Here is a 15,456-nt window from a genome sequence, read left to right as displayed (position 1 = left end):
CCTGTGTATTTGGAATCACAGACATGTACCACACACTTGCCAGCTGATTAAAGATAGTCTTGCCTGGGCTGACCTTGAACTGCTATCCTTCCATCAAAGGGAATTTTAAGTGTCCTTGAGTGTGTATTCATTTCTTCAATTGAGAGCCTCTAGTTTTCCCTTCTTAAAAACATTTTGCCCCAGGCAAATACCTGAGACCCTCTTTACACCAATAGCTCCTCACAGTTGTGTGTGTCTGCCATCTTAGCTACACAGAAGCTGTGATCGGGAGCATGATGGCTCTGGGAGATTTCAGGCAAGACTCCATCTCATTGGATGAAACTGGGGGTCACTCCAGTTAAGGTAGAAAACATAAAATTAGGAGGATTATAGTCCAGGTATCAGAGGCAAGGAATGCTAGATCCTATCCAAAAGTTTACTAAGTAAAAAGAGCTGGAGGCAAGATTCAGCAGTAGGGCACATGCTTAGTAAGTGTAAGCCCTTGAGTTCAGTTCCCAGTACCACTGGGTACTGGATCATACCTATCTTCCTAGCTACTCAGGACATAAGATGATTTCTGGCTGTTCATGTCTTCTCTTTGGTTTGGAACAGCCTTGCAGAGTTGAGTCAACCTTGTTTGTCTTTTTCAAAGAACTTTTAGCTTTTGGTGTTTGGAAAACCCCTAATAATAGTTACAAGGGGAAGGAAGTGAATTTTGCATCAGATTTCGACAACAATGCTTTATTTATGTGGAAGAAAACTGAATTACATACTTCATGCATCCAAGAAAAGGAAAATAGTTAAGGAAGTTGTGTTCCAACCAAAGAGACTTTTCAGGGGAAAAACAAAACTCATCATGAGTAACAACTTAGGAGATATTGTTACCTTTCTGAGGAATCGAGTAGAGAAAGATACTTGGGCAGCTGAATGGCTATCAATCACATAGGACTAAGACTATCATTAAACATAAAGTTAAACCTAAGTTTAGACTACAGTTGGTTGCTAGTGGATCATGCCTGTAATCCTAGCTTCTCAGGAGGCTGAGATATGAGGATCCATGTTGAAAGCCGCCCCATGCAGGAAAGTCTGTGAGACTCATCTCCGACTAGCCACCAGAAAATGGGAAATGGAGCTATGGCTGAAGTGAAAGAGCACTATCCTTGAACAAAAAGGAGCTCAGAGACAGCGCCAAGCTCAGATCTCAAGCCCCAGAACTGTCAAAAAAAAAAAAAAAAAGTTAGATTCCACAAGTGCTTAAAGGGTCAGAACATAAAGTGTCATTGAATTATACTCAGGCCTCGTTAATTATCAGTATTAGGATTATCATCAGTAAGACCAATTAAAAAGTTTGATTTTTTTTTCCTTTACAATATAGTCTCCTAATATGTGGTTCAGAAGAGGCTTCTTTTTGATAAATAGAGATTTTTTGCTTGTTGACTACTTTTTGGTTTGCTTTTTTTGAGTGTGTACTGGTACTTGGTCTTTAATTGGTGGGGCCTGGGCACTCTCCCTGAGATTCTTTTATTCAAGTCTAGCACTCTCCCCTTGAGTCACAGCTCCACTTCTGGCTTCTGCTATTTCGAGATAAGAGTCTCAATAACTTTCCTGACTGGGCTGATTTCAAACCTTGATCCTCAGATCTCAACCTCCTGAGGAAGATTATAAGCCTGAGCCATGGTGCCTAGCTAGATTTGCCTTTTTATGATATAATTTTCATAATCTTGCTTCCCTCCATGTCCTCTCAATGTCATTGTGCAGGTAGTTACTGGTATTCATTTTTAGTTGTTTTTTTTTTCTTGTATATTTCATAAAAGGAGGCATAGAGAATAGCAAATAGCCAAGCAGTTTGCACACACACACAATCAATACTGGGGGTCTGGGAATATAGCAGTTACCCTACTTCAGATTATATCTCAGAATCATAGTAATAAAAACAGGATAGTACTTGTAAAAGCAACAGATGCGTGGACCAATGGAGGGGAATAAAACATCCAGAGGTAAATGCATATATCCATAGCTGTCTGATTTTCCACAAAGGTTAAAAAAAAATCCTATTTTGAAGACATACATTGATAAAAAGATCATCTCTTTTTATAAGTAGTGCTGGGAAAACTGGATACCCACATTCAGATAACTGACACTAAATCACTATCTCTGATCCTACATAAGAATAATTTGAACATGGATCAAATACCTTGGTGAGACTTTTTTGAAACTGCTCTAAGACAACATGGAAAAAACCTTCAAGATGAAAGCAGAGGCAAGTAGGTTTTACTTGGATTCTAATAGAAATAGTTCCTGTACCACAAAGGGAATAATAGAGACAGCTTACTGAATAGGAAATAAGCTTTGCCAGCAATGGTCTGACACAACATTAATTTTCAGAATATGTAAACAATGAAAACGTTAAACACCAAGAAAATCAATAATCTAATAAACAATGGGCAAATGAATGGGACAGATACTTTTCTTATGAAGAAAGACAAATAGTTAAAAAAAATTGTCATCTTTAGCGATTAAGGAAATGGAAATAAAAATTGAATTAAGCTAGGCACTGGTAGTGCATGCCTATAATCCTAGATATTCAGGAGGCTCAGATCTGAGGATCATAGTTTGAAGCCAGCCTAGGCAGGAAAGTCTGTGAGACTCTTAGGGCCAATTAACCTCCCCCAAAAAGGCTCCAAAGTAGAGCTATGACTCAAGTAGTAGAGCTAGCCTAGAGAAGAAAAGCTCAGGGATAGAACCCATGCTTCAAGGTCAAGCCCCAGGATGGACAGAAAATGAAAACAAAACTAAATTGAGTTGAACATGACAATTCCTCTTATCCTAGCTTCTTGGGAGGCAAGAAGCAGGAAAACTGAAGTTTGAAGCTGGCCTTTGTGAAAAGTTAAATTTTTTTTTGCTTTATAAAAAGTTAAAAATTTTTTTTTGCTTTACAAATAAGCTGGGTCTGGTGGTTCATGCCAGTATTCTCAGCTACCTGGCAGGTGATGGTAGAAGGGTCATAGTCCAAGACTGATTCCTGGCAATATCCTTTCAGATAGGGAGGCCCAATCTGGAAGATAAACTACAGCAAAGAGATTGGGGGTGTTACTGAAGTGGCAGAGTGCTTCCCTAGTGAACAAAAACATCTGCCTTGAGATTTGCCCACTTTGGTCATTGTGAAAGAAAAAAAGAAACCCTTACATACTTGGGTTGGAATATAAATTAATCCACCACTATGGAAAGATGTATGGAGGTTCCACAAAACACTAAAAATCTAAAAGTAAACCTACGATAGGATCTAGCTATACTAATCCTGGGTATATGTCTAAAGGAATCAAAGGCAACATTCAATAGTTACTGCACAGCCATGTGTCATTGTACTAGTCACGAAAGCCTAGTTATCTACTCAGGCTTGTGACTATCCATACATGAATGGAAGAAAGTGTGTGAATGTGAGCTTGGTTATATATACCTATATTATTTATACACACATATAGTATTAGCTTTGAGGAAGATCTCAAGTCATGTCATTGACATGAAAATGGGTGAAAGTGGAAGTCATTATAATAAGGAAAATAAGCCTGAAAAACAAGTATTGTGTGTTATGTGTCATGTGGAATCTTAGAAGACAGGGAGAGCTCTCATCTGGTGTTACTCAGGAAGCTGAGATCTGGAAGAGGACAAGTTCTAGACCAGAAAATTTTGCTATGCTCTCATCTCCAAATAACCAGCCCCAAACACCCCCAAACAGGCCTGAAGGAGTGGTTTAAGTAGTAGAGTTTTGCCCAGAAATGAGAAGCCCTGAGTTCTAATCTCTGTACTCCCCCTTGCCTCCCAACTGTGTATACAATGTTACTCACTTTACCCTTTTTACCTTTCTGTGTTGGATGACCTTCGTTGAATGTTATTTATTTTTGAATAAATCTTTGGATGAATAGTTACTGAATAATTGAATAAAACAAGAGGAAGCAGGAATTTTCCTCATGTCTTCCTTTGAGAGTTCAAATGTAAGTATGAGCACTCTGTGAGTTTATCTATTTGTCATTGCCAGCTTGCATTCACGAGAGATGGGCTCTGTGGCCTGTGGAATGAAATGGTTAAAGATGGAGAAATTGTGTATACTGGGACAGAATTAGCCCAAAATGGAGAGCTCCCTCCTAGAAAAGGTAAGCACTTTTAAACTAGTATTTTTTTAATAGAAATTTTGTGAAATGCTATACAAATAGGACTTTTGAGCAGTACAGTTCTCTGAAGTTTTGTATTTTGTTTAGTGATGGTTATCTAAGATGTTACTTGATATTCCACATTGCCCAGATTTCATTGCTTATGCGCACTGATGCATTTTCATTATAAAATCAGCCCCTTGCATTTGTAGTGGTCCATTTTCTACCTAGTGTACAGCTTAAAGGAAGTTATTACTTTCCTCCTTTAAGTTTTGAAGCAGATCTTGTTTTGCCTTTTTTTATTTTTATTTTTTGACACATAGTCTTTTTATGTAGCTCAGGCTAGCTTGGAATTCACTATGTAGACTATCCTGACCTTGAATTCATGATCTTTGTCCCTTTACCTCCCAAGTGCTAGATTTATAGACATGTGCTAAGTATTGACTATTGTTATGTGAAAGCGTGCTGGCTTCTGGGTGCTAGGCACCATGGCTCATGCCTATACTCTTTGATTGAAGCCAGCCTGAAGCAGGGAAGTCTGTGATACTTTATCTCCATTTAACTACCAAGAGAGCCAGGAACAGAGCTGTGGCTTAGGTGATACACCCCAGTATTGGTACACACACGAAAAAGGAAATATATACAATACACAAGAAAAAGTATTAATGTATCTCTTTGGTTACAATGTCTAGCAAAGTGAATTGTTTTTTCCTTTTGTATTTATGTGGCAGTGTGTGTATAAATACAGAATAGCAGAGATGAATACAGTTAGTGATTGTGAGACCCTCCCCAACCACTGTGGGGGTCTGTTCATTACAGGGTTCCACAGTTTTTTGTGTCCATTCTATGAATTCAAAAGTATGGATATGCAGTTATTTATTTATGTACTTATTCAATTAATGCTGGTACTAAGTCTTGAACTCAAGGCCAAGGCACTATCCAGCTTTTTTGCTCAAGTTTTTGATTTGCAATTTGAGGCACACCTCCACATCCAGTGTTTGGTAGATAATTGGAGATAAAAGACTTTCTTCCAAGTGCTGGTGGTTCATGCCTGTAATCCTGACTACTCAAGAGGCTGAGATCTGAGGATTGTAATTCAAAGCCAGCTCAGACATGAGACTCTTATATCCATTTAATCACTGATGCTGTGGCTCAAGTGATAGAGCACTAGCCTAGAGCCAAAAGCACTCAGAGACAGTGCCCAGGCCCAGAATTCTAGCCCCAAGACTGGGTCCAAACCTAAAAGTCTCTCAGACTTTGCTCCCTATCCTGGCTTCAATACAGTCTTCAGATCTCAGCCTCCTGAGTAAGCAGGGTTATAGGTGTGAGCCAATTATACTCAGCAGCCTTTTATAAATTACATTTGATAAATGCTTCTTGGTCTTTGTTCTTTTAAAAATCATGTGACTAGAAAACAAAAGACATTGTTAATTATTTTTTGACATTCAGTTAAAAGTTTCTATTGGGTGTATGTGTGTGTGTAGGCACATACTCACTGGTACCAGGGATTGAATTCAGAGGCTTTCGCTTAGCTTTGTAGCTCACAGCCAGCTTTCTACCACTTGACTCATGCCTTCAGTCCAACTATTTTGCCAGTTAATCAGTGGTAGCATATGGAGAACTTTTCTTCCTAGGCTTCTGTGAACCATGATCTTCAGATCTCATCCTCCTGAGTAGTTAGGATTACAGATGTGAGCCCCTGGTGTCCAGAAAAGTTTCTATTTTAAGTGTGACATAATAGGTATTTTTTATTATTAGAAAATGCTTTTTAATAATAGGTTCATTCATTTGTGGTGCTTGGGTTTGAACTCAGGGGCTTTAGTTCTGGAACTCAGTTGAGCCCAGCCCTGGACCCCTTTTGTTTTAGGTGTATTTTAACAGAGTCAAAAATTTTTGACTCAAACCTTGACCTTCTTATCTCCATCTCTTGATCTTTTTACCTTAGTTTCCCTTGCAGCTGGGATTATAGGCTTATACTATCACACCTGCCTGGCTTCTTGGTTGAGTGAGATTAAGCCTGGTAACTTTTTGTCTGGGTCAGCCTCAAACTGTAATAGTCCTGATCACCTCCTGGGTAGCTGGGTTTACAAGTATGAGCCATTGGATCTAGCCTTAAAGAGTTCTGATTCATGTTCCTCAGTTGATGAATGGATCAACAAGATGTGGTATTTGTACACAATGGAATTCTATGCTGCTGTCACAAAGAATGACATTGCCCCATTTGTTAGGAAATGGAAAGACTTAGAAAAGATCATAGTAAGTGAAGTAAGCCAGACTCAAAGGAACTTAGGCTCAATGGTTTCCTTCATTTGTCATAATCAGTAGAAACCTTGGGCTCTCCTAGCAGAGATTTGCAATAGAGCAAAACCTTGATATATAAGGCCATATAGTATGACATTAAATGAAAGGACCTCTAGGATATAGAAACAAAAGCCATATAATGAGTGATTGTTGTCCTTAAGGTACTACGTTATCTCTCATCTCTTTTGCTGTCCCTTGGTTATCTCATATTGTTACAGTATCTCACTTTGTTACCTGATATATCGGATATATTTGTATTTGGTTATTTGAAATTGGATAGGGAAGGGGAGAAAACAAGATGAGGGGTGGGAGTGGAGGGAGGGAAATGGGGACCAAGACATGTGAAAGGGTATCAGTGTATGTGAATTAATGCACCTTCTATCTGGCAAATATCATGTAACCCTTCTATTAATTACAATAAAAAATATATAAAAAAAAGAAAGGAAAGTTGCTTCCTGCACATAAAATAAATAATTTCAAAAAAAAAAAAAAAGAATTTGGGGGTGAGCTTTGCATTTGCCTTTTGAACATGTTTCCAAGTTGTGCCGATGCTATGCACTCGAAGAATGCCTTGCTTCTCTTGCACGGGCCTGGTCTATTGCTTTGAGAGAGACCAAAAGAAAGGAAAAGAGTTTTCTTGTGCACTGATTAGAAAACAGAATAATGAAAATGTATTTACTGTATTCTAAAACAAGCACAGTTGCATTTTCTTCATCTACTTTTTGTCCTCCATAATGTTTTTTCACTGTTTTGCATCTTGAGAACTTTCTGGAAAGTTTTAGTAGTCTACCTTTTGTAGTCCACCTTCCGTCCTTCTTGTGTCAGCTATAAGTAGTGATGTCAGCTTCCGCTAGATCCCTTGCTTGTCTCTGGAGTCAGTTCCCTACAGGATTAACAGTCCCTCTGTGGCTCTGAAATTGGTGCTGTTTGTGTGTGGCCTTTAGCTTACACCCCAAGGCCTCTGGTGTGTAAGTATTGGAAGGAAGCAGGTAACACTGAAGTCTGGCAAAGTGGTGGTGTCCCAATACTATCCAAACAAACACAATAAAATCTTCAGCAAGGTTGAATTCTTAGCTCTTCTGAGCACTTGTTCAGAGCCCACTGAGGCAATTAGGACCTATGGAAGGGGTCAGGACCCACTATGTGAGAAGAATTTGGCAAGACATTAATGTCTGAACCTGTCTCCAAGCTGCTACTGCCATCTGGAAAACTCACTTGTTTGCTTAAGTAGATTATACACATGCAAAGATCATTTGGGGAAGATTGATTTTTCCCCGTTTTGATTTTACAGTTCTTCCTCTATTGTGGTCTTGAGTCATAGGCCAATTCAAAGGACAGCCACAACAGTAAGCTGATGAGGAAATAATGCACATCTCACCATACCTGATTTAAGTTTTAGGCCTTCTTTCTTGTGAGCATGAAGGCATGAATTCTATGATGTAGGAGCCAGTGTTATCCTAAAGACCATTCAAGTCTAAAGATACCATGGCAGAATTTTCACTCTGATCCTGGGAAAATAGAATCCAGAAGCTGCTAGAAGAGGCTGACGCAGCCAAGACCAGGCTGGATGATGTCTAGAGACATCTAAGATGTCTCCTTGCCTTTTGGATAGAAGGGACAGGCTTACTATCCTTTTGAAAACTGATCAGTGTTATCATTTTTAACATACCTTTGCAAGTGTTGTAAATCAAAGCAATGGTTTTTAACAGTTTCCTATTTCTGCTCGTTTTTATTTCTTACCATCTTATTTCGTCACGGTTAGTCAGACATTTTTGTCTAAAGCTAACATTACTGACTTGCATTCATATTTGTATTTCTCTGCTATCATTCTTTTTATAACTTAATCTCAGCCATCCATTCTTGCTGAGTTAATCCCAGCCATCAATATTAATTACAACTCTTTATTTAAATGAAAGATAATGGCCCACCCACCAAATCTGCTTTTTCCCCACAGACCAGTTTTGTAGGCATATACAGTTCAATCTGCGTTTAGACATTCACACTCTCAGTGAGCACAGACCCCAGAGAGCATGCTTCCCACAATGTGTCCTCCTGCAAGACTACATTCACTTTAGGAAATAGCTGCAAAGGGCTTCCCAAACCATTCCCTTCTCCCTGACCCAAAGACTTGCCAGGTTTTCTGAACACGACCTTCAGGTTTGGCAACCAGCTAAAATGACTCTGAGGAAAGACACATGTGTTTATTCTACCTTTAGAATATGCAGGTAGGAACAGACAGATGAAGACATACACGGAGTGTGAGGATGGAGAAAGTTGCACAGTCTGTGCCCTCTCTGGGCACGCTACACTTTCCACACCCACGTGTTCATCAGGCATTTTGTAACCAAGTCTTTACCCTTGCTCCTCTGCTTGACAGTCAGGAGCAAATTCCCCTCCTCTAATGACCTCTGTGTTTGTTCTGATGACTAGCTCTCATACTGAGCTATTTACATCTATAATCTCATGTCTATAGTCCTAACTGTGAAGGAGAAACAGATTGGAGTCTCATGGGCCAAGATCAGCCCAAGCCAAAGAAAACCATGCAAAAAACAAAAAATATAGAACCAACAAAAACAGTAGGAGGTCAAGGTGTGGCTCAAGTGATAAGAGTGCCTGTCTACCTTAGCAAGCCTGAGACTTGAGTTCTCACTCTACTACTACTAAAAAACCAAAATTAAGAAAAAAAAATTAGGGCCAGAGACGTGGCCTAATGGTAGAGTGCTTGCCTAGCATGCATGAAGCCCTGGTTTCAATTCCTCAGTATCTCATATACAGAAAAAGCTGGAAGTGGTGCTTTGGCTCCAATGTTAGATGTGCTAGCCTTGAGGAAGGCTCAAGTGCCAATGTCCAAGCCCTGAGCTCAAGCCCCAGGAGTGGAAAAAAAAAAATTAAAGATCTAAATGGGAGTATAGTTGTGAGCACTCATGTTTAGCCTGTTTGCTGTAGGAGCGAAGATTTAGAGCAAAGATAAGACAGATAGATGATATGTAAATATTTAATATATAATATATATTTAATCTGTGTTTGTATATTTAATCTAAATATGTAAGTGCATATTTATAAAAGTATAAGTATATATATTTATAGTTCAAAAAGATGGAGCATATTGTAGTTGGGCTCTTGGGTCTACATTCTTTTAACCTAGATAAGGAGTCTCCTGCCATTATAGTTGCAGTGAAACAAAGGTATATGTGTGTGTGTCGCATATGTGCAAGAGTATGTGTTTTTTTCAGTGGACCTGGTGGCAGGTGTGTTTGTATTCTTGCTCAAGAAACCACAGATTAACTAATGACTCAGTTTAATATTGCATCAGTGTCATCAGGCTAACAAGGGACTGAAACATGGCTTTTAAGTAGATAGACTACAGAATAATAGCATGATCTTTGGTGATACAAAAAAAAAGTTTGTTAAAATTTTATAATTCATTGAGGGGGAATCTGTGATCTTACACTTTTCACAATCTTAAACATGATGTAGAAGTTATATCAATTTACCTGATGGGTAAAATTAGGAAATTTAGAAAATTCAAGTCTGTCATTGGAGCAAACACAAGACATACAAATGTTCTTATATTACACACTATTAGCACCAAGGAGATGAGTGCTTATTATTTGAACCATACCCTTTTTGCTTGGGTGGGTCTTTAACTATGATTCTTCTATCTGTACATCCTTCATAGCTGGGGTAGTAGGTTTGAGCAGTCCTGTCTAGATTATTTGCTGAGATGTAACGTGCCCCTAACTTATTGCCCAGACTGCCCTTGAACTATTGATCATTCTGATCTCCATTTTCCAAGTAGCTCAACTTACAGGTGTGACCTACTGCACTTGGCTTCTCTTTCCTGATTATAGAGGAATTGTTATTGGCAGTTGTTATTAACTGAACATTGGTCATGATCTGAGGTCTTGTTCTCAACTTTTTTTTGATCTTGGACCTCATTGCATAGCCATTGTTTTTACTTGTCAATGGAGGAGGTATTGTACAGTTAAAAATGATTTTTGAATCATTTCCTCTCATGTACACAATTGACAACAAGTGGAGTAAAGCAATTAGTATGAAATTCAAGCAAGCAAATACTAAATGCTAACTTTCAGAGTTGGGAAATCTAGTAACCAATGGATGAAATATTTTGTAAGATATCTTTTGGATTTGAGTGATGTTAGTTTCTTTGCCTCCCTCCTCTCCTTTGGCAGTATTGAGCTCAGAGTAGGTGATCTAACACTTGAGGCCAGCAATATCCCCACCCACTCATCCACTTTCCCCTGTAGTTAGTTTTTGCCTGGGCTCAGCCTCCTATCTTGATCTTTCTAGGCTTCCCACTTAGCTGGGGTTATAGGCATGTACCACCCTGGCCATCTTATATTGGCCCTTTTAATAAAACCATATAGTCACTAATTACTAAATAGATCACCCCAAAGCCGTTAAACTTATAATTCATATTTTTCAAAATGTTCCATTAATAATGTGTGCATAACTTTGGGAAAAACAGTTGCAAAGAGACCCAGAGGGCCAAGAGTTTGGCCTAATTGGTTGAGTGCTTGCCTAGCATGCTTCAAGCCCTGGGATCTATTCCTCAGTACCACGTAGACACAAAAAGGTGGAAGTGGTAGGTATTGTGGGTCAAGTGGTAGAGCTGTAGCCTTGAGAAAGCCAAAGGACAGTGCTCAGGTCCTGGTTTTAAGCCCCAGGACTCGCAAAAGAGGTGGGGGGGAGGGTCGCCAAGAAATGACTTTTTGTGTTGATAAAAACTATGATAAAAATAAATAAAAATTTAAAAAGCAATGATAGATGAAACATTTTTAATTTTTCAGATGATGGTGTTGAAGCCCAAAGTGGAACCAAGAAAGAAGATCTAAATGACAAAGAGAAAAAGGATGAAGAAGAAACCCCCATACCTACATTTAGGGCCAAATCAATCCTAGAGAGCTGGGTATGGGGCAAGCAACCAGGTATGATGGCCTTTTGACTAACATAGATGGACTTTTTGTTAATGGAATTTTCTGGAATTAACTTTTTTGTATTGTGGTAATATAATATATATATATTGTTTGTATTATACATATATATAACAAAACTTGCCATTGTAAACATTTTAAGAATTCAATTTATTTACATTAGTAATACATTTACATTGTGATTCAACGATGTCACTACATTTGTTTCTAGAACTCTTCATCTTACCAAACTGCCACCAATGCTACCACTATTCCACTTTTGTGACAGCATTTGACTGTCCCAGGAATCATGCAATATTTGTCCCCTTGCATCTGACTTCCTTCACTTACCATGTCTTCCGGGTTCATCCGTATTGTGGCCTGTTGCAGAATTTCCTCTTAAAGCTAAATTGCAGGCTAATGTTCCTCACTAGTGGATAGCCACTTGGGTCTTTGGTGAATAATGCTGCCACAAACACTGGTTTACTAGTGTCTATTTGTGTCTCTGCTTATAATTATTTGTATGTATTACAGAGGAGAGGAGTTGTTAACGAATATGATTCTATTTTTAACTTTTCAAAGGAGAGTTGAGCTGTTTCTCACGTAGGCCACATCATTTTTCATTCTGACAGAACGGCACAAGAGTTCCAATTTCTCCATATCCTAGATAGTACTTGTTATTTCCTTTTTAAAAATAACTATCCTATGAGTGTGAAGTGATATCTCATTGTTTTGGTCTATATTTCCCTAATTGATTTAATGATACTGAGTATTTTCTGGTGTGTATCTGCCATATGTAAATGTTCTTTATCTACTTAAGTCTTATCCTCCCCATAATTATTTTTGGAGTAGCACAGATTCTTTATTATTATTTCTTCTGTTATTCACCTTTTACATTTTTGCTTTTTATTTTACCTTACTTAGTATTTTTAAAATGTGTGATATATTTAAAACAGTACAAAACTGGGGTTTTTTTGTGTGTGCTATGGATTGAACCCAGTGCCTTGGCACATGCTAAGCATATACTACACGGGTGAGCTCCCCCATCCCTTTTTTATTTCAATAAATATCTTCTATGATCAGACGCATATAGGCATTGCATCTTGGTGTTCCTCTCCTAAGAATACCCTCCTTTGCACAGTGTATGAATGCTTAGAGTCCTGCATTATTGATCATATTCTGGCTATTTTGAGTGTGTGTGTGTGCGGGGAAGGGGGGCGGGTCATGGGGCTTGAACTCTGGGCCTGGTCTAGTATACTTTGTTGATACCTTTATGTAGCTGAGTTCTCTAAATACCTTCAAAGATCTCTGCTTTCCCTTGTTATATGTGTCTATGTATGTGTACATACGTATATATGTACATACACACACACAAACATAAAATAAATTGATGGGTGGTCAGAAAACTAATGATTTCATCTAAGGGAAGTTGGATGTTATGGTTGTCTGTAAGAGTCTAAAGCTTTGAGGCTGATCTGTTGGCCTCATCACCAATAATCATTGGAGACAGAATACAAATAGAAGGGAAGGAAACTGTCTTCTCACCACTGGGTCCACTGCTAGTGTAGAAAGTAATTCACTTTCCAACTGTAATTATATTTGTAGATAACTCATGTTACCTTCATTTGGATTATTTTCATTCTGTTGTCTTCTGACTGGTTAAAAAAATAATCTTTACTGTGGAAAATTTCAAACACACATTGGCATAGAGAGAATAAGCCTAATGAAATATCACTTAGTCCTTAAACAGTCTTACTACTTACTTTTCTGTTTGGGGACCGAGTATGGGGTCAGTGACCTTGGACCTGCACGATTGAGTACACAAGGAAGTAAACTGTTACCATGATGACTTTGGGCTATGTCAGTCGCTTCTCAGTTAAACTATTTGAGACTTGATTGCTGTTTTGTATGAATGAAACCCCTGGCAGTTTCCTGGTTTTACGAAAAGTATTAAGATTGGAACTTGAAATAAACCGCCCGTGCTACAGTCTTAAGCTCACGGCTTAGGCTGGAGTCTTGGGCTGCTGAGTTGGGCTGTAGTCCTCCCGTCCCCATTTTTTTCTTGTCTTCTTTTTGTCTTCTTCTTCTTTTCCCAGGCTTCACCCCCAAGGTCAGAATCCTGGTTCACTGCTGGCTGGCTCCAGCACTTTTCCTCTTCTGTAATATTCCCAACAAATGTATTTCCTTTGATGCATCATGCTGGGTCATTTTATTGGAACTTTGTGTTTTATTTGTTTGTTGTTTGTTTCCAGTTGGTACTTGAACCAAGGCCCTCGCCCTGTCCCTGAGTTGTTGGGGGGTTTTTTGTTTGTTTGTTTTTTGGTTTTTGGTTTTCTTGCTCAATGCACTTAGAGCCACAGAACCACTTTTGGTTTTCTGGAAGCTAATTGGAAATAAAATCTCACCGACTTTCCTGCCCCGACTAGCTTCAAACTGCAATCCTTACTCAGCCTCCTGAGTAGCTAGGATTACAGATATGAGCCCGTGTCCGACTTGTTTACATTTTTAATTTAGATCATAACAACATGTTGGCTAGAGTTTTTCTCAGTGTCTAGAAAATGCCCTGCTGAGAAGTTAAACTTTATAGTTTTTGTGTATGTTCATTTTTTTACTTACCTTTTATAGGAGTGGGGATCAAACCCAGGGCCTTATGCATATTAAAGCAACTCTCTACCTTAGCTATGCCCACAGTCCTATAGGTTTGTGTAAACAACTTGTATATGTTTACAGAGTGGCAGCATGCCACTGAGGCTGAGTAAACTGTATCATATACTGTATTTGTTTTGTTTTGGGGTTTTTTTGCTAGTTGTGGGGCTTGAACTCAGGGCCTAAGCACTATCCTTGACCTTTTCTCAAGGCCAGAACTCTATCCTTGAGCCACAGCACCACTTCCAGCTTTTTTCCATGTATGTGGAGCCGAGAAATCAAACGTGGGTCTTCGTGCATGCTAGCAAGCACTCTATCACTAGGCCAAACTCCCGGTCCCATATGCTGTATTTCTTTGTGTGTTTGCTTAATCACTCTGTGACTCTGATCTCTCACTCACAAATTGTATATGTAGTCTGACTTCTGATTCTGGCTGTGCCAATTGCCTCAGCAAGATGCTTAGAACTGGGGGCAGGTATGAGGCTCCTGGGTCTTGCCTGCTATCATTATCTATTTTCTTAGCATTACAACAAACCATGGCCACAGTATGGACACGTTCTCTTCTCATCTTACCTTGTTTTCCAGATGTGAATGAACTGAAGGAATGTCTTTCTGTACTGGTTAAAGAACAGCAAGCCCTGGCTGTCCAATCAGCCACCACCACCCTGTCAGCCCTGAGACTCAAGCAGAGGCTAGTCATCCTAGAACGCTACTTCATTGCCTTGAATAGAACCGTTTTTCAAGAGAATGTTAAAGTGAAGTGGAAAAGCAGCAACATTTCTCTGCCTCCTGTGGACAAAAAGAGGTAATCATAAAACGAGGAACGAATACTGTTGATGGTTCCTTGTAAGATTCAGACTCTTGGGCTCCAGGAGTGGTGTTGGTGGCTCGACACCAGCTGAGCAGCACGAGGCCCTGAGTACAAATCCCACTACCACACACACACCCATAAAATCGGGCTCTTGCCAAGTGTGGAGATACATACCTGTAATTCTACCTCCTTGACTGGTAGAGATGAGATTGTGGTTTCAGGCCAGACTGGGCCAAAGGTTAGTGAGACCTGATCTTAAAAAGCTGAATGTAGGGTTGGGAGTTTGGCCTAGTGGTAGAGTGCTTGCCTAGCATGCACGAAGACCCAGGTTCAATTCCTAGGTACCACATATATAGGGGAAAAAAAGCCAGAAGTGGTGCTGAGGCTCAAGTGGTAGAGCTCTAGCCTTGAGAAAGTCCAAGGACAGTGCTCAGGCCCTGAGCTCAAAAATCATGACTGGCAAAAAAAAAAAAAAAAAATGCTGAATGTAGTGACATATGTCTGTAATCTCAGCTATGCTGGAAGCCAAAGCCAAATAGGAAGATTGCCATCTGAGGCCACCTTTAGGTAACAAAGCACAAGGTCCTATCTGAAAAATAAACTAAAGCTCTAGTAGTAGAGTACCTGCCTAATAGGC

At 39.3% G+C, this 15,456-nt stretch overlaps 1 protein-coding gene and 1 long non-coding RNA gene across 9 annotated transcripts in view; one reads left to right on the top strand and one right to left on the bottom strand.

The window, feature by feature from the left end:
- LOC150062747 (ral guanine nucleotide dissociation stimulator-like) overlaps nt 1–15,456 on the bottom strand; it is a 156,785-nt gene that overhangs the window by 31,638 nt on the left and 109,691 nt on the right. The gene's annotated exons all lie outside the window — the stretch shown is intronic.
- On the top strand, nt 4,034–14,774 carry LOC150062755 (uncharacterized). Its single transcript, XR_016535373.1, has 3 exons — nt 4,034–4,130; nt 11,240–11,377; nt 14,594–14,774. It is a non-coding gene; the product is annotated as an uncharacterized LOC150062755 (long non-coding RNA).

This window comes from Megascapheus bottae, chromosome 5, assembly GCF_031878675.1.
Source record: "Megascapheus bottae isolate mThoBot1 chromosome 5, mThoBot2.hap1, whole genome shotgun sequence".
Classification (NCBI taxonomy): Eukaryota; Metazoa; Chordata; class Mammalia; order Rodentia; family Geomyidae; genus Megascapheus; species Megascapheus bottae.
The sequence above is the reverse complement of the archived record's forward strand: the minus strand, read 5'-3'. Positions and strand labels throughout refer to the sequence as shown.